The sequence below is a fragment of the Parasteatoda tepidariorum genome, chromosome 1 (assembly GCF_982258835.1).
Source record: "Parasteatoda tepidariorum strain Cologne lab strain chromosome 1, Ptep-v5.0, whole genome shotgun sequence".
NCBI classification, from domain to species: domain Eukaryota; kingdom Metazoa; phylum Arthropoda; class Arachnida; order Araneae; family Theridiidae; genus Parasteatoda; species Parasteatoda tepidariorum.
The window spans coordinates 137,299,854-137,324,618 of record NC_141755.1 but is presented as its reverse complement, the minus strand read 5'-3'; the positions used below and the strand labels follow the sequence as shown (position 1 = coordinate 137,324,618).

The 24,765-nt window shown below is 28.2% G+C and overlaps 1 pseudogene across 1 annotated transcript in view; it reads left to right on the top strand.

Moving 5' to 3' along the window:
* The first annotated feature begins 5,597 nt into the window (after positions 1-5,597).
* Positions 5,598-24,765, top strand: part of LOC107439150 (cullin-5-like) — a 31,537-nt pseudogene continuing 12,369 nt past the window's right edge. The window contains exons 1-9 of the transcript XR_015431450.1: positions 5,598-5,604; positions 5,696-5,807; positions 9,779-9,877; positions 9,971-10,035; positions 13,858-13,993; positions 14,828-14,959; positions 17,152-17,272; positions 18,692-18,864; positions 23,179-23,340. The product of XR_015431450.1 is annotated as a cullin-5-like (transcript). The remainder of the gene's footprint in view (positions 5,605-5,695; positions 5,808-9,778; positions 9,878-9,970; positions 10,036-13,857; positions 13,994-14,827; positions 14,960-17,151; positions 17,273-18,691; positions 18,865-23,178; positions 23,341-24,765) is intronic.

Sequence of the window (24,765 nt, the reverse complement as noted above, 5' to 3'; positions counted from 1 at the left end):
TTAAATTTAAGTGCATAAAGTATTGAAATTATAAATTTAAAAAAAAAACTGGATTTTAAAACAGTAAATATTGTGATGGATCTGTGGCGCAACTACCACTACGAAAATTAAAACATCAATTCACTGATATATAAAGCATGCTAACTTGATTCTATCACGAGGTACCTTTTGATAGATGACGGTTGGTATTGTCTGATAACACCTCCCCCACAGATCTATTTTTAAGACGACATATTGGTATGGAATTACTTAGGGATATATTTATATTGGTGCCTGTTTGGTGCTAGTAAGTTTTTGTCAGCAGTGAACAAAATTGTCCGCTTTTTCTTTTGTAAACAATTAGTTTTATAATCATAAACTAATGATTAGTTGCTTTTATATAGTACATAGGTTATTCCAAAAAATTTTCAGTTAGGAACAACAACAACAAAAAAATATTGTCAGAAATTAATAATTTTCAGTAATAAGCTATAGGATAAGGTACTAAACAAGAAAAATAGCAGTCTCGGTTATTATTAAAATAAAATTCTTCTATTATTTTAAGTATTTATTAAAGTGAGTTCATGATAACATGGTAGAGAATAATAATTCTAGTCACAAACTTATTTAAAATAATATTTTTAATGAACATGTTTAAGTACATCCTTAGTCCTAATTTTCTTTTTAAATTATATATTATACATTACTGCCAAGTATTAACTATCTTGTTATCAAGACTTTTGGAGGACTCTAATCTTTGCACTAGCATAGACACGACAACAACAACAAGTATTAACTGTAAAATATCTATATTATTTAATTGTATCAGCTATAATTAGTAAACATGCAAATAAATTTTGGGCTGCTAGTTTTTAACAGGTTTTGTTTATTTTTATCTTTTTCAACCACTAAAAAGCTACTTTTTATCATGTTATGGTAAAACTGGTTATTAAAATCTAAACTGAACCATATAATTCCAAATGTTATTTGAGTGTTCCAGCTATTGAAAAAGCGCTTGATTCCAAAAAGATCACTTTTAAGAAACAACTCTAAGTGTAGAAACATATTACTGAATAAAAAGTTTAAATCTCTTTTTCTGCCTATTATTGAGATTTGTAATTTTATTCTTTATAGTGTCAAGATCGTCGTAGCTATTTTAATAGTCTTGGAGGCAATATTTGATCGGAGAATTCAGATGAAGGATTTCTAGCTGATTTAGAAGATGTGATTGGCTGTTGCGAATTATGACTTCATGAAGCTGGTAAAGTTGCTGTTTTATTTTTCTGGAAAGAACAAATGATTGTATGATTGGGAGTTTTCTTTAAAGAATAATTGCTGCATGTGGCCTGCTCCAAATATATCTCAATGAGTAAATATCTACCTGATTTTTTCATTGCAGATCTGATTTTTTCATTGCAGGTCCACATATAAGAAAAACAAGTGCCAGACATTCACAAACACATTTAATAAGGAAGACATAGATACATAGATAAAAAAAATAACAGACAAAATTCCAAGAGCTCTACAATTATTAAAATCATAAAACCATCTACCAGTTCATGGTTAATGCCTAAACATATACACATAACTAACAGTAAAAAATGAAACCACGGTCCACACATGGTTTTATTTTTCTGAAATAACAAATGATTATATGATAGTGTTTTCTTCAAAGAATTATTAAAATAACCTCAAATTAAATTCGAATTTAAAATGTATTCTTAAAAGTATTTTATCCTATTGAAGGGAAAAGATTCCGTTTATAATTATAATAACAATTGCATCTCATTATTTTTACTTTCTATAAATTATTATTTTTCTCTTTTTATAATGTTTTATGGTACGTTAACATTAATTTTGGTCCCATCTGTTGTAAAATATAATTTTTTATGGATAACATAATTGTTTTTAAAGCAATGCGAAGCTTTAAAAAAAAAAAAAAATCATGAACGTGGTATAAGTATTAAAAAATACTGTAGTGTAAAAATAAGTGATTGGTATTAATTTCTTTGAACTCACTAATTCTATTAAATTGTTTCAACAATTAACCGCTGCATGTTATGAGAAATAATGTAAAATTGAAGTAAGTAAAAAGTTTTTAAAAGCTGAAATTGGAACCATTACATTAATGAATAAAAATTTACACATCCCTTATTTGAAACATTTTAAATTTTAATTCAAAAATTAATTTAGTTTGCTTGGAATGCCAGATTTTCTCTTTTCACTAACATTATACTTATTGTTTTGGGTATATACATTTTTCCTGCATTTATATTTTGTTTTGAAAAATGACTTAAGAGAATTCCATACCCTTAAGGAAACTTTTCATTCAAAGTTCTCTTTCATCTCCATAACTAATTTAAAGTGATGAGAAAGTGAGTTCAGACTAACCTAGAGTAAGTTATCAAGTTTAAATCGCTGAAATTTTTTCTTCTGAATTTAAAAATGCAAACAAATTATTGGAAGTAACCATTGTGTAATCAGAAGTTATCTTCTTATAATTTATTTTCATTTTGATATTTTTAAAATTTTTACGTTTAATTATGAAGTATACACACATGGCATTTAAATAGTATTTACATGCGCAATTACTGGTAAGAAGATATTTAATCTAAAAATTTCTTTACAATGACAATTTAATGAGCATAATATATCTTTAATTATGGTAAATTAAAAAAATATTTTTGAAGAAATTATCCAGATGAAAAACAATGGGTCCAAATGAATTATTTTCTGCTAACCTTGTATTTCTACTTATCAAATTCTTTCCTGTTAGCCTTTATAGTTTGAGCCTATGTCAGTAATCAATTTGATTGTCATTCATTTTATTGATGCTGAATGTTTTTTTCAGATGCAGAATGTACTTTAAACCCTCCTTATCCTGGTTCTGCAAAGTGAGACTGAACCACTTATTCACACATTTTGTGAAAAGCTTACAAAAGCACCTGCCTCCAAAATGGCTGCAGTTTGCCTGAAAGTGTAAGTTTTATTTTAATGCTAAGCTCTGAATATGTTTGGAGATGTATATGAATCTGTTTATGTATTGCTGTATCTTAAAAAAAGTTTTTGATACAAATTCAGTGTGAAAAAGGATATAAACCCATACGTGTACAGTTTGTTTCTGTAGTTGTGCCATTCCTGGTTTTAAGGCCTGCTTATTTGATCCAAGTTTTTGGGCGAAAATTCGTAAAGGGTTTGAAAAATCTTCTTTAGATTAAGATATATATTCTGCATATTTTTTGCTAAATGTAAGGGCTTATATTATTTCCAATTTCGAATTTTTCTTTTTGATTTATATTTTTTTTATGTATAATATGTTAAAACAATTTACTCTTAGCCTAAAAAATTTTGTTACTAAAAGTTTGCTAGTTGTTATTTTATTTCGATAATGTTGGTAGGTATGCCCTTCCACCCAGAAACTGCTTTACATGTTCCATTACTCTGCTGTTCTATAAAGTTAGATTTTGTGAGATATTTAAAAATTATAAAAGAACACAAATAGGCTTTAAAAAATTTATTTCTTTAATTATTATACCATCATCACATGAAAATACTCCATGTCTTTTATTTCTCATGAGGTATTTTTACCTATTTTATTTATCTAATTCAATATTAAAATTATCCAATTAAACTCAGAACTAATGAGAATTAGTTTGTTTAAATTTTAAGTGAAAGCACACTATAATAATTACTCATGCACTTGAATGTGTTAGGATCTCGATCTCGTGTGTTCTGAAAGGGGTTCCTGTGTTTAGGAGGGAAGATTTTCCGTTTGAACTGGTTCTGAACGATACTGATTGCGAGAGAAACGAGATCCCTGTGGCAGTTTTTTTTTCTGACTTTCTGTGACATGCCTCTCTAATACTAACATCTTTCTGCTAGATACTTAAAAATAACAAATGTACATGTTACTAATTTAAAATAACAAGCATTAACTTCTGAATAAATAAATAGTTTTTTGATTGAATGTTTTTTTTAATTCTAATACTATAGGTGAAATTCTCGCATTCTATGGGAAGATAACACACTAATTATTTCCTTTTTTGCATTTTGTAATTCATCATCAGATTAAAAAAATCATGAAATTTGTAGCAGTAACTACCAAAAAAAAAAAAAAATCAACGGAGAAATCAGACTCTTCAAATAGGGGTTACTAAATGCATGTTTTCATTTCAAGATGCAGTTTTTGTAATAACTAATATTGTATTAAAAATATTGGATTTTAAAAGAAATCAGTAGTAATAGCTGTATGAAAAAATATAACAAAAATTTCTGCAGAAAAGAAAACCAAATTTTTTATTTTTTATTCTCAAATTAAAACAGAAAAACCACAAACCTTTTTTTCCCACTCTGATGTGCGGGCGATGCATCTTTTTAATATAATTCTGGCCAAAATATGTAATCTTTCAAAAATTTCTGCAGAAAAGAAAATGAAATTTTTTTATTTTACAAAGGAAAAATCTTTCTGCAAAACCTCTCTGTCACAATGTCACCTCGATTCTCCCACGGCTGGAGGAATAAAAATTGAAAAGAATAAAAAATAGTGGAATTCAGAAATTTTTCCAAAAATTCGGGATGTTTCCTTATTTTAAAGTTGGTTTAGAGATTGCTCAAATTTGTCACAGTAACAATTTTATAATGTTTATCGCGCCGTAATAAAAACACTGTAAACTATTGTTAAATGTGGATCCTTAAAACGTAGTAAAAAAAACAACACTTATTTTAAGAATAGTTATATCTTTTCTGTCTTGTCTTGATTGTCATTAGTTGTAACTAAAGCAACTTGTGCATATTTAATTTGATGGAATCTAATAGAGCCTAAACCTTTGTAATATATTATAATTGAATACTATTCAATTAACAAATCACATATATTAAATAACTTAATATGTATGATTTGTTAATTGTAAGAAATTTCAGTCCCTGCCCTAAACTTTGTGTTGTTTTCCAGTTTAATATGTACTATGAGAAACACTTTAAAAAGTGAATGAATTGTGAAAAAAATATACAGAGTAAACGGATTTTTAATTATGTATTATATTTTTAAAACATATAGTTTGAAAAATATACAAAAATAGTTGCTTTTGATTTATTTACTTGAAGCTGTTATTTGCTTTAAATAAGAAATGAACTTCTTTTTTCCCTATTCTAAAAATTTTACTGTTACTGAATCTTTTCCTTTCCTCCTGAATATAAATGAGAATTTTCCTACAAATTAATATGTATTTATCATTGCAAAAAAAATGAAATTTGATTGCACAGAACATATTGCAGAATTAAATTTTGTCTGCTACATAAAATATTTGACGAATGCCACCCCGCTTTAATTATTGTTGATTAAAGAAGATATGGAATTTCTTCACTATCATTTTTCGTTGTTGTTTGTACAGAGTATTGAATGCACTATTTAAGAAGTGTCTTTGATTAGTTTATTTTCATTTGCAGTTAAATGAATGCTGCGTCCAGTTTCTTGTTACCTGTTTGAAGGAGGTGATTCTAGCTGAATGCTCAACCATGATTAATTAATTTCAATTACAGCATTTTTACTTTTTTATAAGGTTTTTAAAACTTTATTATTACCTGCATTAAGTAATTCTATTAGTTGTAAACGTTGAGAAATGTGTGGTAAATAGCTTATACTCATGTGCAGTACATTTTGTTGGCCAAGTGTTCATCTATTTTGTGTCCATATAATAATCCTCATGACTTTCCTTAGAATTGCAATTGATGTTGAAGCTGATGGATAGAGTAGCTGATGGTATAACTTCCAAAGACCTTGAGCATCATATCATCAATCAATGGTGGCATCTGCTGACATTATTACACAAGTGAGTTCTTTTATTCCATTATCAAAGTCTGCAAAATTTTCATTGGTCTCGAACATTGGAATGGAATGGATTGTTATGTGTAGTAGAATTTTAAATTATTGTATAGGCCTTTAGCTGTTTAATTATGTGATTTTTAAAAATATTTCAAATTAAATTACAATTAAGTGTCTTGATGCAACCTGGATTGATTCAAATTTCCTGGAATTATGTGCTTAAAAGATTCTTTTCGTTAATTTATTATATTTTAATAGCTTACTAATTACTTAAAATTAGAGTATTTCAAATTAGTTTTTATTAACATAATGCATTTGCAATTGTTTTACATTTGAATTGGCACAATTTTAGTTCAATTTTGCACTTATTTGAACAGTTATGATTACAATTATCGAAATGCATAATTTCTGATTTAATGGACTTTAAATGCTTAATAATTCATTCTATTTGTTATTTGCAACAGATTTGTTTACCCCACTATTGTTCATGCAGTAAATTTTGCTTGGTGTTGGATAATGCAGCCTTTCTCTTGAAAAACATTTCCTTTTTGGTCAAATGATGGTCCTTGGACAAGGCATCACTGCGAAATTATGGTACTCCGAGTATCAAATTATATCATTGCTTTTCCTTGATGAAGGAGTTTAGTCAGTCCTAATTATTAGCCTTGATAATTCAAATATAATGATTTGAGTCCCTTAGTTTCGTCTGTCAGTTAATAAAATATTATGAATATTAATAGGACAGATAAAGAAGTTGAAAACTAATATTTCAAATAATGACCAACTTTTTGTAATACGAGACACTCCTTGGGTCTAACGGGTAATTATCACCTTATTCCAAAATTAATGACTTTGTGTGCGCTGCACTATTGAATTTTAATTGTACAATTAAATAAATAATACACTCTAATGGCATAGGTGTTATTGTTTGTAATAATCAGGGGTGATTGAACCCCGGAATTCCGGGTTTTTCGTATCATTTTTTCAGGTTCAAGAACTAAATGCATTGCATGCCAGTTTTGCGTGAATATCACAGAATTTCGCATAACTCAAGACCATTGGTTCCGCGAATCAAAACTTATAACCCAATGAAATTTTGAAGATTTTGCTATACCCCATTAATGAGACGTTTTCATACATTCTTCCACTGATTACTTAAAGAATGACGTCCTACTTTAGCCAATTTGATTGTTTTGATTTGATTTTCGCTATTTTAAATATTTGGTACAGCAGCTAATATCTCTAATCTTATTCACTCGATTTTAATATCAAGCATCGATTTTCGTATTTACCTGATGTAAAAACTATGTGTTGCGATTCATATTCACTTGATTTAAAAATCCAATATCGTGATTTGTAGTTATGCATTTATAAAACCCAGTATTGCTATTCATACTCACGCAAGTTTAAAGTCCAAGGCTGCAATTCCTATTCACACGTTTGTAATATCAAACATTGATTTTTACACGCACTTTAAAAACTACGCATTGAGATTTGTATTCACTCGATCTAGTGATTCGCATTTGAACGATTGAAACATTAGATTTGGTGAGTGATATTCGCACGATTTTTAAAAAAAAATCTAATATCGCGATTCTCGTTAGAAGTAAGTTTCTTCATGAATTTGTTACTCTAAAGATGTGATATATTTTGCATCAGAACGTAATTTATAATTGTTATTCAAAAAATTATGTTAAAATTTTCAGGGTTTTTCACTTTGTGCCGCAATTACCCCTGAATAATGTATGGCATTTGCAAAATAAATGTTTTTTAATTGATGTACAGGTTGTTATTGTGATGGTACTAAAAGTCACTGAAAATCTGAAAGCAAATATGGTTTACCAAATATAGTTTTCTAGCTACAAATTTGCCTAAAAGTTAGTCAAGGAGTTGTGCTGCCGTAATAACTTAACAATTAGAACAGCAGTTCTAGAATATGAAGCAGCTGATTTAATCAAAATCCCTCATAAGTTGTCATAATTACACCAAACTTTCACTTTTTAGGAATTTTGGTAGGGTAATATGACCACCTCTTTCCAAGTCTTAAGTAATTTACTTGGAATGTCAATTGTATTTTCTCACTTTCTTGACACGTCAAAATTCCGTACAAGTCACGAAATTAATATTTTTAAAAAGTCAAAATTGTCATAATTACCCCCAATAAGTCTATTTAAAAAATGTTTTTATTTCATTTTAGGGTAAAGGATTGAACTCAAACTTTTCTGGTTTTCTTAACTTTCAAAAAAAAATATCGAAACGATGGATTACTTTAAATTTAGGCTCAGAATATTGCTTATATTCGTGTCATGTAGTTTCTAATTTTTGAAACATTTTGTATTTTTGTACTTTTTTTTTAATGTTGAAACTTATTTTTTCAGGAATTTCGAGAAAGGGATAAGCAATTTCTAAAAGTAATAATGGGTTCTTCCCAACTTTGTCTGTTTGGTCACGTGGTATTGTAATGCCCGACCGACTGCGTCCATTGTTTACATTGCAGACGCATAATTTAAACTGAATTTTACTTTATTGTTCCCTTAAAAAAAATTCTTGTTGCATAAACTTTTCACTTTATTTTGTAAATAGATATTTGAAAAGAAATTTTTTTCCTATTTCATAATAACTAAGCTTTTATTTCTTATTATTCTATAACCGTCTTGTATCTTTCACATTTGTGTTTACTTTTATCCTTTCTTAAAAACACTTTAATATCTATTATTGTTGCTATGTTTTAATGTAAATCTTGTAAATAATTAATCTTCTGTATAAATTTATTTTAACGAAGCTTTTTCTGCATGTTTTACTTTTCTGTTTTCTTATCCTTAATTGTCAGGATTTGCTAGCAACTATAACACATTTTTTCTTTACCAATAACTAGAGGTAGGCAAATTTTTAATTATATTGTTTAATATTAATGATTATATATAGTGATATTGTGCTGTATCAATGATTATAAGAATAGATGCATCGTATAAACTTTTAAATCTGTTAAACTTGTCTTTAATGTTTGTTGAAAACAACAGTAAACTAATCTTTGTTTTGAATGTTTTCTTAATTTCAAATGCTTAAGTTGAATTTTTTAATGCTTATTATCCCCCACAAAATCAACAAATTCTACGTTACTCACAAAATGCTCTAAAAACATATTAAAATCTTTAGTATATTCATTCATAAACATAATATCACTGTTGCAATTCTGTCTACTTTCGTTTATTTTCGCTCTATAATTCAAAATCGTCAATGAATTAAAATTTGTAACATATAACGGTGTTTCACTAAGTTTATACCTAGTGTTAGTTGTACAATTAAAGAAATTAAAAATAGAGAGAACAGAAGATTATGATTATCACACTGTAGTAACGCGTGTAGGCATTGGAATGTTTATTCCTACACCCCGGGAGTGTGACGTCACGTGGGAAGAACCCATAGTTTAATTTGGCAATTTATATTTTATTTTGATGTGGTCATTTTAACTGTAACTTTATCTTTATTTATTTTTCTTATTTGTATGCATCTCTTTATTATGTCTTAGTCTGTGTACTTAAGTCATTATTAAGACTTTGTGATAGTTTCTTCTTTTTTTTCAATTGCATTTCAATTTTTCTAATTGCTTTTTCTTATCTGATTTTCCATTATGGGGCCTCGAGACACTGTCAGTTTTTGGTTTCACCACTAACAACAGAAAGGCTCCTGTGTGTTAGCAGGCAGTGTGTCCCCTGATGAAGTGCTGTCCTGCTAATACACACATCTTAAGATTTTTATAATTTTTTTTTTCCAGCTGGAATTGTTTTTCTGACTTTATAAATTAAAATAAAACAAATTTGGATTTAGCTGCTTTAAGCTCTTTTCTATTTTGATGTATTATTTTAAATGTTACTTACTTATTTTATCTTTTCGTGAATTTATAAATTAGTTTCATTCTTTGACTAAACATAAATCTGTCACTTATTTTGATCTTAAAAAAATTATGTATTTTTATAGGATTCTGAGAAATATGTCGAACAACTTTTAGAGTTGTTTACAAAATTTAGCAAAATAGTCAAGGAAGCTTTTCCGAGATCCCTAACATCTAGAGATAAGGTAATATTTTTTTGTATTTTAACATTTCTTCCTTCTTAAGCTGCTTTCTTTTATAAATTACATGCTTGTAATAATAATAAATTATTATTTTAGGCTTTTAAACAAGTTGTTAACGATATTTCTGTATTCAAATTAGACCTACCTTCAAAACAAAAGGAGTAAGTGGCTTCATTCTCAGAAATATTATTTCTTATTAGAGTTAATATAGCAGTTGATAAAAGTTGATGAATGACAATTGAAAGTCAAGGAGAAAGTATGGTTTATGTCCATTTTTCTGGAAAAGGACTATTGGATTGCTATCTATGACACTTTGAGAATTATTTAGTTTTGACAAATCAATAACGTGAAAAACTGGCATGCCCAGAAAGTTATAATGCAGTGAAGGTGGACTTTATTGGGAATAAATGGTTCCTGTTCACATGCAAAGTTTGTTTTTTAAAATCAGCTTTCAGTGACATAAGCAGTTTTTCCCTTTTGACCTTCAATTATGCACAGTCTCTGAACTGTCAGTAACTGAAAATTTTTGGGCATGTTTTGTTTGAATTTTTATTTTTCCATTTTTCTCCCATTTTTTAGTGCTTATATTGTGCTTTTAATTGTTGCAAATTTTTTATACTTGTATGTATTATACATGCAGATGAAGTAAGGGCTCAGGGAATTAAGAAAATCATTCGAAGAAAAAACAACCCTCAGCAAAAACGAGAATTTAAATAAGACGGAGCCAGATGTAATTGAAGTAATCTTTTTTTAAATAAAAATAATATTTAAAATTGTATTATTGCTTCTATTTCAACTGCACTTTTTAATTAAAATAAAAATAGTTCTAAACTACTTCCAGTTAGCCGTTTTATAAATTTACAAATACAAGTGTTTTATGCCATTATTAAAAGTACAGTTAGTTCTAATGGTTAATACTTATCAACAAAAACGATACAAACAAATTGATCTAAAGGTGTTTGTATTATTGCGCAAATGTTATGTCTCAAAAGGTGGAAGTCATTAGAACATCGGAAGCAGTTTTTGTCACTCATTAATATCCCACTATCCATTGCTCTTTAGAATTGGTTTGAGTTGTTCATTACAAGAAGAAATTCCATACAAAATGCCATACATAGTCAACCCCTCAATGTTGACCAAATAATACTTTGAATGTTGGCATCTCTGGGTGCATAATATGGTTATAACAAAATCTTTTTTCAAAAAATTATTTTATATGCAAATATAAAAATTGTTGTTAAGTAGACAGGGTTGCCACTCCAAAGGGAAAACCTAGAAAATACAGGGAATTTAAAAATTATCTAACATTTTGAAGTTTTTCTTTAGAAACTGGGAAAATACAAGGAATTTAAATTTTTATTTCCTTCTTTTAAAAAAATGATAACCACTCAAAAGTGCGATCTATGGGATATTTAAGAATGATATTTCAGCTATTAAACTAATTCATTTATCATTAAACTAATTAATATCGCAATGTTTTAAATATGTTCAGCTGTTCTTTTTTCCTCTTAATTTTCACAGCAATTCTAACTGTTATATTTAGTCCAATACAACTCATACAGTGATTGTGTCCGATACAGTGATTGTGTTTTTCCTCTTAATATATTGTGTAATCTCTAGATTGCTCGATTTTGCCAGTTTTTCCTGGTCTACTGTTTTAATAAAAATTCTATTAAAATTAATTAGGTTTCCTAAAAAATTCCCTTTTGAAATAGATTGTTACTTGTTTGAATATTTAAATAAGTATTACTAATACTTAATGAAGTGAGTCTCGTTAATAGAAATCAGTTAAATTTTTTTGTTTTATTCCGAACTCCATTTTAAATTAATTGAAAAAACTTTTTTAACTATCTTTGATGAATTAAATGCCTCTTACTATTTAAAAATTATGAGTAAACATAATACATTACATTTTAAGTATATTTAATCTCAATCATGACTGGAAAATATTGCAGTTTTTCTATTTTGATTGCTATAAAAATCCCTAAAATTCCTTATGTATCAAATATTGAGAACATTCTGCAATAATTATCATGAAATTTATATTATTTCGTAAAATCTACTGGATTTTTTTCCTATCTATGTTGGCATCTTTGCAAATAAAATTTGGATGACATAGTTTTTAATATAATTTTTATTAAATTAATTGTGATAAAATTTTAAGAATTTGGATGTCTAATTAATCCATACACAAGCAATCTGGGAAGCGCTAGACTGGCCTCGGGTCCATCTTAGTGTTAAAAGTTTAAGTAATCTCTATTTGGGCACTGCCAAAAATACCTGACTTAACCCTAGTTGTGATTATTCTAAGGAATTACTTGTTTTATAATTAAATTTCGTAATGCTGCCAAATATAATTGGATTCGTACAGACTCCTTATACTCCTTGGAAATAAATAAGTCTCCAAGGAGTACTTGGAACTACTTCGATTTCCAAATTAGTCCTTAGAAACTCCTTATATTATTGCATTGCATAAATGAACTTACTAAGTCCGCTGATGAATTTGCTGTAAAGCAGGGAAATGAAATGATATGACTTAGCTGCCAAAATCTAATAGTTTAAGGAAAACTTTAAACGAAAAAAGAAATTGAATTGCCAGAAAAAAATGACAGCAAATAATTTGAACTTTACATGTTAAGTACAAGTAAACTTAATTAATTATTTGCCATAATTTATTTATTATTATTATTTTTTTTTTTTTGTCTAAAATGTCTTAGATTTTCTTATGTATTCAACTTTAGAAATATAAGATTGGTAGGTTTTTATGTTAATCTTTAACATCTATACTTTAACAAGATTTATTAAAATATTTGAAACCGGAAAATGTATTTATGTGTAAAAGTGATAACTTTGTCAAACTTTATCAAGAAAAATAAATAAAGTCAAAATTTATTTCAAAAGGGCTAGAAAAAATATCTTATGCAAAATATACATTTTTGCAAGTTTTTTATAATAACTGCTTTTTAATTTTAAAAGAAAATGTCTAGCTATCTTTTACACAAAGTTTTTAAATTTTGGACTCCTTGGATACTCCTTAGATTTCTTCTTCTGATCTCTGTATGAACCCTGTAATAATTTATAAATGTTCCAAATTTACTGCTCCATGTTTTGAAATTCCTCCCCAGGTAAACTTTTTTAAAATAAAATAAATCCTTATCCTGATCTCCGATTTATTGAATTGTATAAATGTTTTAGGGTTCCTGCAGTCCTTAAAAGTGTTTAAAAACTGCTTAATTTTTATTTTGGAAAATAAGGGTCCCTAAGTACTTAATTTTAGTACAAGGGTTTAAGTTTTTAATTTTCCAGCATCATTATACTTGATCGGAACAATTTTTTCAGTCTTAGAAAAATATTTTTTAAGAAAGTCTTCTTTTATGACCTAGAATGAGACCATGCATTGAGGGTAGAGCATTTTAGAGAGACAAACTTTTTTCTGTTTCTTTTTGGCATAACTGAATATATGATGCATGTCTAGCAGCGAAATATAAAAGCTTTTTTTTTTATTAATTTCAATGTTTTTCCCAAATTTCTTTATTTCCTCTTTTTTTGAATGAATGAATGAAAGAAATTTCAAATCTTAATTTCTGCACTTAATTTTGCCACTAAATTTCAATAAAATCATTAAAAATGGAATACAGATTGGTTTCATAAATATTATTAACATTTAACAATCTGATTATATTTACGAAAAAAACCCAACCCAGGTTGGCAAAAATTGCCAGGTCCTTCTTTGGTACACCTTCTTAATTAATACAATTATATCAGTATTAACGTTATAATAAAATTGTTTTTTATTTATTGATTTTTTTAAGAAAAGTTAGTAATTAGCACTGTCACTGGTGCTATATTTGATGATAAACAATCATATTTAAAATCCTTAATTTTTCCTAAAAGTGCTTTAAAAGACCTTAATTTTTGCTTTGTTTGAAGAGTAGGAGCTCTGTATTTTTGCATGTAATTTTAAAAAAAGTTATCTTTTTCAGGGGGGGGGGTAATAAAACTCAGCCGGAATCTCGTTGTCCTGAGCTTTTAGCAAACTACTGTGATATGCTGCTTAGGAAAACTCCTCTAAGCAGAAAACTCGCCTCTGACGAGATTGAGACTAAACTGAAAGAAGTGGTAAGTATTGTTCTCGTCTTAGCCATTTCTGTTAAGTCGCAGAATCTTCGTCAAATATAGAAAAATTCAATTTCATTATTTATTTATATTGTTAATTTTTTTTACTTGCCAACAGCCTTTTATTTTTAATAGCTGCAATATGATTAAATTTTAGTAGATTTGTCCAAAAAACTCTATTAATTTGTTTCTTAATAAAATTGTTCCCTAACTATTATCATTTTTTGCTGTTCATCTATATTTATTCATCAGGCGGCCTAAATTAATTTTTTACCTTTTCTTAACTATTATTCAAACAGATTAAAATGTTACGTAACAGTTTGTTAAATCAAATTTTGCAATATTACAGGATAAAGCCGAGATAACCTGGTTGGTAGGGCACTGGGCTAGTCGTAAACCAAAATTTGTTCAACGTAAACCAACTGTTCAACGACGGATGTAAAATAAGATATAGAATAAAATTTTACAGGATATGTTGTTTCTATAAAAAAAAATCTTTACAAATAATAAACTTGTTTTGTATTGAGTTTTTTACTCAATAACTTTTAAAAAAGAATAGGTATAAAAAAATTTAAAAAAGTGTGAGCAATTCTTTTACATTTCGATTAATTAATTTTTTCTCTAAAAACGTTTTTTTTTCTCGCCCTCAACTAGGTGCAGATACCCACTTGTTGTCAAAACACAGAATAAAACATTTTGTGTTTAAGAATGTGTTTCACTATAGTATAAAGATATCTGTTTATATCACATTGCATTCGTACACCACACAAAGCAATGATCATCACAATCTGTTCCAATTATTGTGTACTTAATTTAGTTTATTTATGTGTGTTGCAGCTATTAGTATTAAAGTATGTACAGAATAAAGATGTCTTCATGAGGTACCACAAAGCTCACTTGACGTGGAGACTTATTCTCGAGTCTTCTGCCGACAGTGAAAAAGAAGAAAATATGGTAGAATGGTTACGGGTATGTTTATTGTTCTTTCTACTTTAGTGCTTTTATGTAGTACTCTGAAATGATATTGACTATTAACTTAAAGTACCCTCAATCTGATTCCTAAAAATAGTTTTTTTCTCTCTGATTTTTCCACATACCTAAAAACTCTTGAGAAGAAAATTTCACATTAAAATTCTTCTAGTGAAAAAGCTTAATCTTTAAACTTGTTTAACTTAAAAATATTTTTTAAAAGTACCCTATTTTTAAAGCGTTTTTTTGTTTTTGCGGAAAATAAGTATCACTGCAAAAGGAACAAAAATTCTTTAGTGAAAAAAATAACTTTCATGCAAGGATTAGCTAAATGTTTGCAGCATTCATTATTGAACATAATTTTCTAATCGGTTGTACCGATCGTGCTGGGCAATATGTTTCCGGACTCAAATGTTATTGTTGAAAAAGGACAAAAACATCAGCAATAGGCATAGCTGCCAACTCTACTGGATTTTGCCAGTTTCTCCCTGTCTACTGGTTTAATAAAAATTCTGATTTTTGTAAATTCCCTAAAATGTTAGAAATCTCCCGAAAATTGAGTAAGTTTCCTTAAAAAATCCCTATTGAAGTAGACTTTTTGTGTAGATTATTGCTTGCTTGAATAAGTGTCACTAATACATAATAAAGCGAGCCTCATTTGTAAAATTCAGTTAACTATCTTTGACGAATTAAATGCCTGTTACTATTCATAATTATGAATAAACATAATATATAACATTTCAAGATCATTTAATGTGAAATCATTACTGTTTTTTCCTATATGTGTTGGCAGCTATGAATAGGCAATTGCAGTAATTTTTTTTAAAAATCTTAATCCATTCAGAATCCCTTAAAAACCTCAGAAAACATATTACTTTCTTAAAGCGCTATTTATTAAGTTATTAAGCAAAATAACACTTAATTTCGTTTTCACCTGAAATGGAGAGTCACATGACTTCGCGAACTGATGTCACTAATGTTCTCTGCGATTCATTTACAATCCCATATGTTCTTCAGGGTTCTCAGTGGTCAGAGGGAATGGGGGAAACCTAGATTATCAGGGAATTTTATTTTAATTCCAAAAATCAGAGAATAGCGGGGGAATATTGAAATTTTTTTTACACAGACCTGGAATATTCCTATATTATACATGGAAAATAACCAGTCTTAAAATTGTCAGTAACTGTAATCAGTAATTGAGATTCGAGTTAAATAATTTGAACATCTATTACAATTATTTGTTGTAAAAATTTGTAATTTTAATCAAATTGAAATATTCCCTTCCTTATTTAATAATATTTTACACAGAAAATCTAATTTCCCCATTAAAAATAAAAGAATCAAAGTTTTCTGATGAAAATACGGTCTTAATTTTCATCGAAAATTTCTGAATTTTCATTCAGGGAACTTTTTTTTTCTGAAATTGAGTGGGATCCCTGGCTTTCGTTTGAATTTTCTTAAAACTATTTTAGATAGTTAATAACTATCTGTATAATAAATTGTGGCATAATGAAATTTTGGATTTAATATAACGCTATTTTATAATGTTAAATATCAATGGTATCCACTGAAACACTATTAATAGTTGACGAAATTTTCTAATTCTGAATGTTGAAGATTTTTTAGTTCAGTGAAAAAGGTGTTAGAATGAGTTATGTATGTCTGGTATTACTTATTAAAATTTTGTATTATAAATACAAAAAAAAAATTGGCTCTTTAATTTTTTAAACCATATTAGTGTATTTCAAATTCATTTCGATGATTTATTTTCATGTTAAATGAAAGAAATGTAGAATAGCTTAAACTATTGATGTTTTTGTTTTGTTTATTCTAGCATGAATTCAAAACATGTAATTGCCTTTAGCATAGCAGTAGCCTTTTGAAAAACTTTTGATCCCAGTAAAACTTTAAATTCATTCTTTCAAATTAACTTTATTTTAATTGCGTTAGTCTATGTTATGAGTATTTGCAATCAAGCTTATGCATTTATTTTGTTTTATATTATAGAAACAGTAATTAAATTTTATAAATACCTGTCATTATAAAACCAGGAATTTATATAATTCCAGGTTATAGTTCAAAATGTTTAATTGTAACATATTGCGTATGATTATTTTTGTTACATTGATAATAATCGACTTTAGAAATTTATTTGTTTTCTTCTTCATGATCTTTTATTATTTTTTGTATAGGATGTAGGAATGCCTGCTTATTATGTAAACAAATTAGCCAGAATGTTTCAAGACATTAAAGTAAGCGACGATCTAAATCAAAGTTTCAAAGTAACTCACATGTGTAAAGGGAGTTTAGCAGGTTAGTAAATATACATTTGTAATTAATTTTTTCTTTAAAGTAATATAAAAAAATCTCCCCTTAAAGCTTGCACAGATTTTTTTTACTGTCATTACCGTGGCTTTTAGTCTAGTGAAATTTTCCAATTAGATTTAATATGTAATAGTTATGTAGTACTAATTTTTTTCTTCTGCATATTTCCTCATATATTTTCTTAAACTATTTTAATTGATCTTAGATTATAATTTTTTTTTTGTTATTTATTCTAATAATAGGGGTGAAACAAATTTCAGTTATATGGTGTACAATTGTTTAAATAATTTTTAACTGTGTAATTTGAATGTTAAAATCATACCTGCCAAGTTTACTGTTTTCCTGTATATTCTCAAATTTCTCTTTATTTGTTGAAGACGTTTTTTAAAAAAACTTTTTGGTGGTAAAATATTCACTAATGGTAAAAATACTTCTCTTATTCCTCAACGGATGGTGGTATTGCCAGTACTGCAGTGTGTTAATAGTTATAGTCGAGCCTTGGTGCCTCAAGGGATCGAATGTTTCCCTCCAGTGAGGTGAGCCGAGTTCGAATCCCAGCCATGGCTAGTTGATAAGAATTCTGCATCCAGCTTAATCCGACCAAAGTGGTGGCCGGATCACGAGTTAGAGTTTCCTTGCAGTCAGGCTAACTGTGGGGGGTTTACAGTGATTTTCTTCTCCATGTAACTCAAATGCGGGTTAGTTCCATCAAAAAATCCTCGACAAAAGTAGATATATTCCACCACTTGATTCTGGAGTTCCTTGTCTCTGGATTGGGCTTTAAATTAAAAGGCTATAGAGTTGAAAATTAGTAGTCATAAACCCAAAAAATTGGGACGGTTGTTCAATGACAGTTATAAAATGAAATAGTTTAAGTAATTATAAATAATGGTTTTAAAAAACCATTCTTTAGATTAAGATTTATATACATATTTTTTGCTAAATGTAAGTGCTTATGTTATTTCCAATTTTGAAATTCTTTTTTTAACTTACATGATGTTTCAAAACTTTACTGGTAGCCTGATAAATGTCACTAGTAAAATCTCGGGGTTTTTTTCTTCTTTTTTTTACCAATATTGGCAGGTATGGGGAAAAGAAGCAAAGTTAGCATTAGGGAGCTAAAACTTTCCATAAATAATAATAGCCTTAAATACTAGCTTCTTATTTTCAAAATTGCTCTCCCGCCCATTGAATTCAAAAAATGAGTCAATAAAAAATGAAAGAGAAAATAAAAATATTTATTTAACAAAAGAATGTTTTGTGCCCATTTTTGTAACTTAAAATATCATCTACTCAAACTTATCATTAGCTTGAATCAGTTAATCAAAAGTTATTGAGGAGTTTTTCTTTCCCACTACGGAATAATTTATTTAAAGTATTGAACAGTTTTAATTTTTGTCCATTTAGATTCCATAAACATAAAGATTCTAAATGCTGGTGCGTGGGCAAGGGGCAATGAGAGGGTTCAAGTATCATTGCCTCTTGAGTTAGAAGATTTTATTCCTGAAGTAGAAGATTTCTATCATCAAAAACACAGTGGTCGAAAACTACAATGGTACCTCCACATGTCTAATGGAGCGGTAATGTTTTTCATTTTTCTCTTGTATTGTGACCGATTTTTTGTTCTTCTCATCTACTGTATTTTTCCAGTTTATCTTGGTCTTCTGGTTTAATTAAAGTTCTCCTGGTTTTTGTACATTTTAGAAAATTCCCTAAAATTGAATAAGTTTCCTAAAAAAAAATATTGAAATAAAATTTTTGTACAAATTATTGCTTTCTTAAATATTTAAATAAGTATTAATAATACATAATAAAGCGATCTTCATTTATAGAAATCAATTCGAAACTTTTTTGTCATAAAATGTTCACTATATTTTTTATTCAAAACTCTCTTTTTAAATTTATTAAAAAAATATTTTAACTATATTTGATGAATTAAATGTCTTTTAATATTCAAAATTATGAGTATGCATGATACATAACATTTCAAGTAGGGGAGAGGAGGGCACATGTGAACATGGTATGTTTTACCAATATGATTTGAAATAAAAAATCTCAAAAAATTTTCAATTGATGGCAGTACTAGTCCTACCTCTCTGAAAAACTTCCAGAACAATGAGACATTTTGTTGGTCTATTCTGACAATTTCTTTGTATCAGCTGGTGTTGCATATATTATAATCGCTCGCTTCTCCAAGTGAAAGCATAATATAAATCAACTAATAAACTAAAATTAACTATTGCAGATCATTATATGAACATTCAGGTAAGTTTATGACAATTATTCTTTTTTTTTACTCAATTAAAAGTTCTTTATTTTTCAAGTTAGGTTTAAGAAGGATGATGGGGGCACTTGTGAACAAAACATCTGGGGCAGATGTAAACAGTTCACAAGTGCCCCTACATAGTATTAAGATTATTATCCTCATGATATTATAAGTTTAAAAAATATGTATGCATTTAAAATTATCATTATTTAATTTTCCATAATTAATTTATTAATTTTTCGCTTAAAACGCTTTCGCTTTTCGCTTTTAAAATCTTTCGCTTTTCACGCATATTAACTGATGCACCTGAGAAAATAGAATTGTTAAAGCTACAAATGAAAAGATAGAAAAAATGAAAAAAAAAAAAAAAGCATGAAAGAGTATTAGAGAAGAAGAGAGAACATCCGTGGAACATGAAGTTGCGAAAAACCCAATTACGGATAAATTATTGTACAGCTGAAAAATTATTTTCTTATTGACAGTACTGTTGTACAATTTAAATTCACATAGTAAGCTACAACCCCCTCAGTATAATGCGTATCTATATCTGTTATATTAAAGATTTTTTTTCTTTGAAATATGATGATTGCTTTGTGTTTTTAATCTTGTTCATATGTGCCCCAGGCCTGTTCACATGTGCCCCCAATAGGGGCACATGTGAACAATTGAAGTCATTTTTCTAAAATATTATAAAGTAAAGAAATATTTTATTGAAAAATCTCAAAAAATTCCACAAGACAAAGAAAATACTATTTAAACAAATGGACTTTTTTACTATGAAAAATTGATGATATTTTTCGAAAAGTGAAGAAATAAAAAAATTTGTTCACATGTGCCCCCCTCTCCCCTATGTTTAATGTCAATCGTAACTGCAAAATATTGCAATTTTTCTATTTTGATGGCTTAAAATTCCCTATGTGCAATATATTTAGCACAGTATGCAACAATTGTCATGATACTTATATTTCATAAATTCTTCTGCGTTTTTTCCTATCCTTGTTGGGAGCTATGCATATATCTTAAATCTTTTAATATCTTCTGTAATTTGGTTCTGAATAATCTTAATCACAAGACTGAATTAACTATCTATCATTGTGAGATTTTAAATTTAAGTTCTTGTGCAAAAATTTCATCTGTTATAGTTTATATACATGTGTATCATAAAATCTACATGTTTACTCTCAACCCTTGGTAAATTTGATTTGTACCTGGCAAAATGACATATTTTTTTATTAAAAAGTAAATTTCATTTCTAACTAAATTTATGTATATATGTAGGAGTTTGTGGAGCATAAGAGGAAATAACGACGATAATTTAATCATCAAACTTAACATTTAATAGAAAAAAAGGAAATAAGTTTTAACAGTGACATGATTGGTGAGAGCTGCCTTCGCACAGTATCGCCAAATCAAATGTGAATGTGAAATTAGTTTGTTCTATTGAAAGGGGAGTTAATTATAAATTCAGGACTCTCTGGTACCGTTCTATGACGAAGAGGATGATGAAGTTCTGAAGTATTTCGTGATGACGGCTGATGTAATCTTCCCAAATATTACACTATGACACTGAAACTCAACACATGTATATATATATATAGCATAATAAATAAATACAAAAAAGACAAAAAAGAACTAAGAAAGATAAGAAAAACAATAAGTTTTATTTACTGTGCATAAGCTGCAAGTAAATAGAACTCATAAAATAAGTTCAAAATGTAGAGAAAACATGGAAAAAATTACAGAACAATGAAAAAAGGGAAAAAGAAAACTAATAATAATAAAAATCTGGAAAATAAACGCAATAATCTTTTCATCAGCTCACAGAATTATATCCGCATAAAGGAGTGCTTTCTAATATTGGATCCATATAGCCAAAGCTAACTATATCAATACAATAGCGTGAGGAACACTCACAAAAAATATAATCTATTTAACTACCATTTTTAACCAGATGAATAGAATTAAAAGAATATGTAGTAATGTTTATATATCCAAAAAACAAGTAGATAAACTCTTTCGAAATTTGATTAAAAAAAATAATAGATACCCAACTAAAGTAATTAAATTTTATATTAAATCATTGAGTTAAATATATATTATTGTAAATACATTTACTAAAGAAACTTCTTTGTTAATTTATATAATTTTTACCATGTGCAAATCTGTGGCTCAAATTATGTGTAAAACAGGTAATTCATGTTTCTTTCTCTTTTCTATTTTCCCCCCCTTAAATAAAAGTTAATTTTCTAAAATTATTAATGGTCATCTTCTTTAAATTGTCCAGTATAATACATTGAAGAGCCAAAAAACTGGTACAGGTATGAGTATGCAAATAAAGGGGTATGGAGCCAATCAAAGTACAGCGCTGTGATCGGTAACGTGTATATACTAAGACAACGAGTGTCTAGCACAGTTCTTAGATGGGTTACTGCTGCTACAATGCCAGGTTATACAGATTTAAGTGAGTTTCAACGTGGTGTTATAGTCGGCGCACAGGAGATGGGGCATAGCATCTCCCAGATAGCAATGAAATTTGGATTTTCACGTCTGATTATTTCACGAGTATATCGTGAGTATCGGAAATCCGGTGAAATCCCTGGACATGAACATTATTGAACATGTTTGGGATGCATTGCAACGTGATGTTCAGAAGATATCCCCTCCCCCTCTTACTCCCACTGGTTTATGGACAGCCCTACAGGATTCATGGTGTCAATTATCTCCAGCACTACTTCACACATTGATCGAATCCATGCCACGTTGTGTTGCCGCACTTCTGCGTGCTCACGGAAGCCCTACACGATATTAGGCAGGTATACCAGTTTTTTTGGCTCTTCAGTGCATTGCCTTGCAGACATTCATTATCAGGCTCATCCTTGGTAACTAACAAATCAAACGCACTTTAGTACTGCAGTAAGAACGCATTATAAAACAAAACCCCTCAACTTGCACTTCTATTTTCATATTTTGTAATCTGGCAATCTTGTTACAAAAATATTTTAAATCATTCTTGAAGAAATTTCCTTTCATTTAGTTCATTTGAATTCGCCACTTGCTTTGAAGATTTTGTTTTATGTTTTATTCTGTTTTTTTTCCCTTTATATTTTATTTTCTGTTTTTACATGATATTTTTACTTAATGTGTTCTATTTTATTTGATGTGAGGAAAAAAATTTTGAGTGCTCCTCACACTATTGCATTGATATATTTTGCTTTATCTATATTGATACAATATTAGAAAGCACTCCTTTTTGCAGATATAATCATGTGAGTTGATGAAAAGATTATATATTTTATTTTTCGAGATTTTTATTAATTTTTTTTCTTTAGTTTTTTCCTATTTTTTGAATTTTTATTATTATTATTTTTCTTTTTCCCTTTTTTGATTGTTCTGTAATTTTTTTGAGTCTGCTGAATATGCAAACAAACTTTATATTTGTATTGTCCATTATATTTTTCTAAGAAAATATACTAATTATTGTTAATGAAGATTATATTAATAATTAATATGTAGAATTGTGTCTCTTGGAATACCTGGGTCTGTTATTTTTTGTGGCTCTAGCAGCAATTTTATCTGTTTCTGCATTTCATTATTTATGTATTAGAATATCTATCTTTTTCTCTCCTAGATAACATTTAGTAATATGTCTAGAAAGTTTGATCTGGATGTGACAACTTTTCAAATGGCAGTTCTCTTTGCGTGGAATCAAAGGCCTTTGGACAAAATTTCATTTGAAAATCTAAGACTTGCAACAGAATTACCAGATACAGAATTGAGACGAACACTATAGGTATACTTTCACTACTCTTTTCAAAAATGAAACAATATTTCTATAATTTTTGTTTTAAAAGACTTTCTTTTCTTCTGTGAAGTAAAAAGATTTTTACCCTTAATAAATTATTTCCAACACATTAGAATAATGTAATTATAACTTCCAATTACAACTTCAGGTATCAGGGTTGCCCTAAAACAGGAAATGTGACTCAAAAAGTTAAGGAAAATAAATTAATTTTAAATAACTAAAACATAGCTGCCAACTCTACTGGATTTTGCTAGTTTCTCTTGGTCTACTGGTTTAATAAAAATTCTCCTGGTTTTTGTACATTTTAGAAAATTCTCAAAAATTGAGTAAGTTTCCTAAAGGAAATCCCTATTGAAATAGAATTTTGGCCCATATTATTGAATATTTAAATAAGTGTCACTAATACATACATACATACCTCATTTATAAAATTCAGTTAACTATCTTTGAGGAATTAAATGCCTATTACTATTCAAAATTATGAATAAACATTATATATAACATTTCAAGTTTATTTAATATGAAATCATAACTGGAAAATATTGCAGTTTTTCTGTTTCGACGACTGTAAAAATCCCTAAACTTCCCTATGTGTAATATATTTTGCAATAATTATCATGAAATTTATATTTCATAAAATCTATCATAAAATCAATGTTATTTATGAATTAATTATAAATATATTTATCTATTATATAAGAAATTAATTTGCAGAGTGTTAATTATGGTTAAATATTAAAAACAATTGAAACAAATTCAGAAAATATGATCTTAAACATACCTGAAAACTGTTTTTATTGAAAATTATCCGATATTTTTGTTAATTACTTTTTTTTTTCTCTTTTTTTTACTGTTAAGTTGACCAACAAAGTATGCATTGAATTCAAAGCACGAAAATGATTTTCATTTGTGAATGGTGCTCCACCCACCCACTATGGAAAAAATTGTCTTTTAGGTGTTAATGTGATGTCATTTGTGACTCATAATCAGCTTTTAACATGAAGGAAATGAAGTCTGATAGGACATCTTTGGCTTCTTAAGAGATAATTCTAAGAAAGGAAGTTCTAGCAGTGAGTCTTCTCTTGTCAGAAAAAGTTTCAAAAGATGATAAATTAAGATTTTTTACATTATTTGAAAACCAATTGTAAATGGAGAAAATAAGGTTGAAATTTGGAGAGAAAAAACAAGGGTTTATTGCTTCAGAGGATATCGTAATATTGAGAGGAGGATAACATTAATTCATATGCAAGTTCATCGGGATCATGAAACATTATCGTAATAGAGGGAGTTGTTGTATCGGATATCGTAGTAGCGAGAGTTCACTGTAGCAAAAAATTATAATGCTTTTTTTACTATGAGTAAAGTTTAAACTAAAGTATGTCTATGTATAATTTTTCCACACTTTAACGGTTT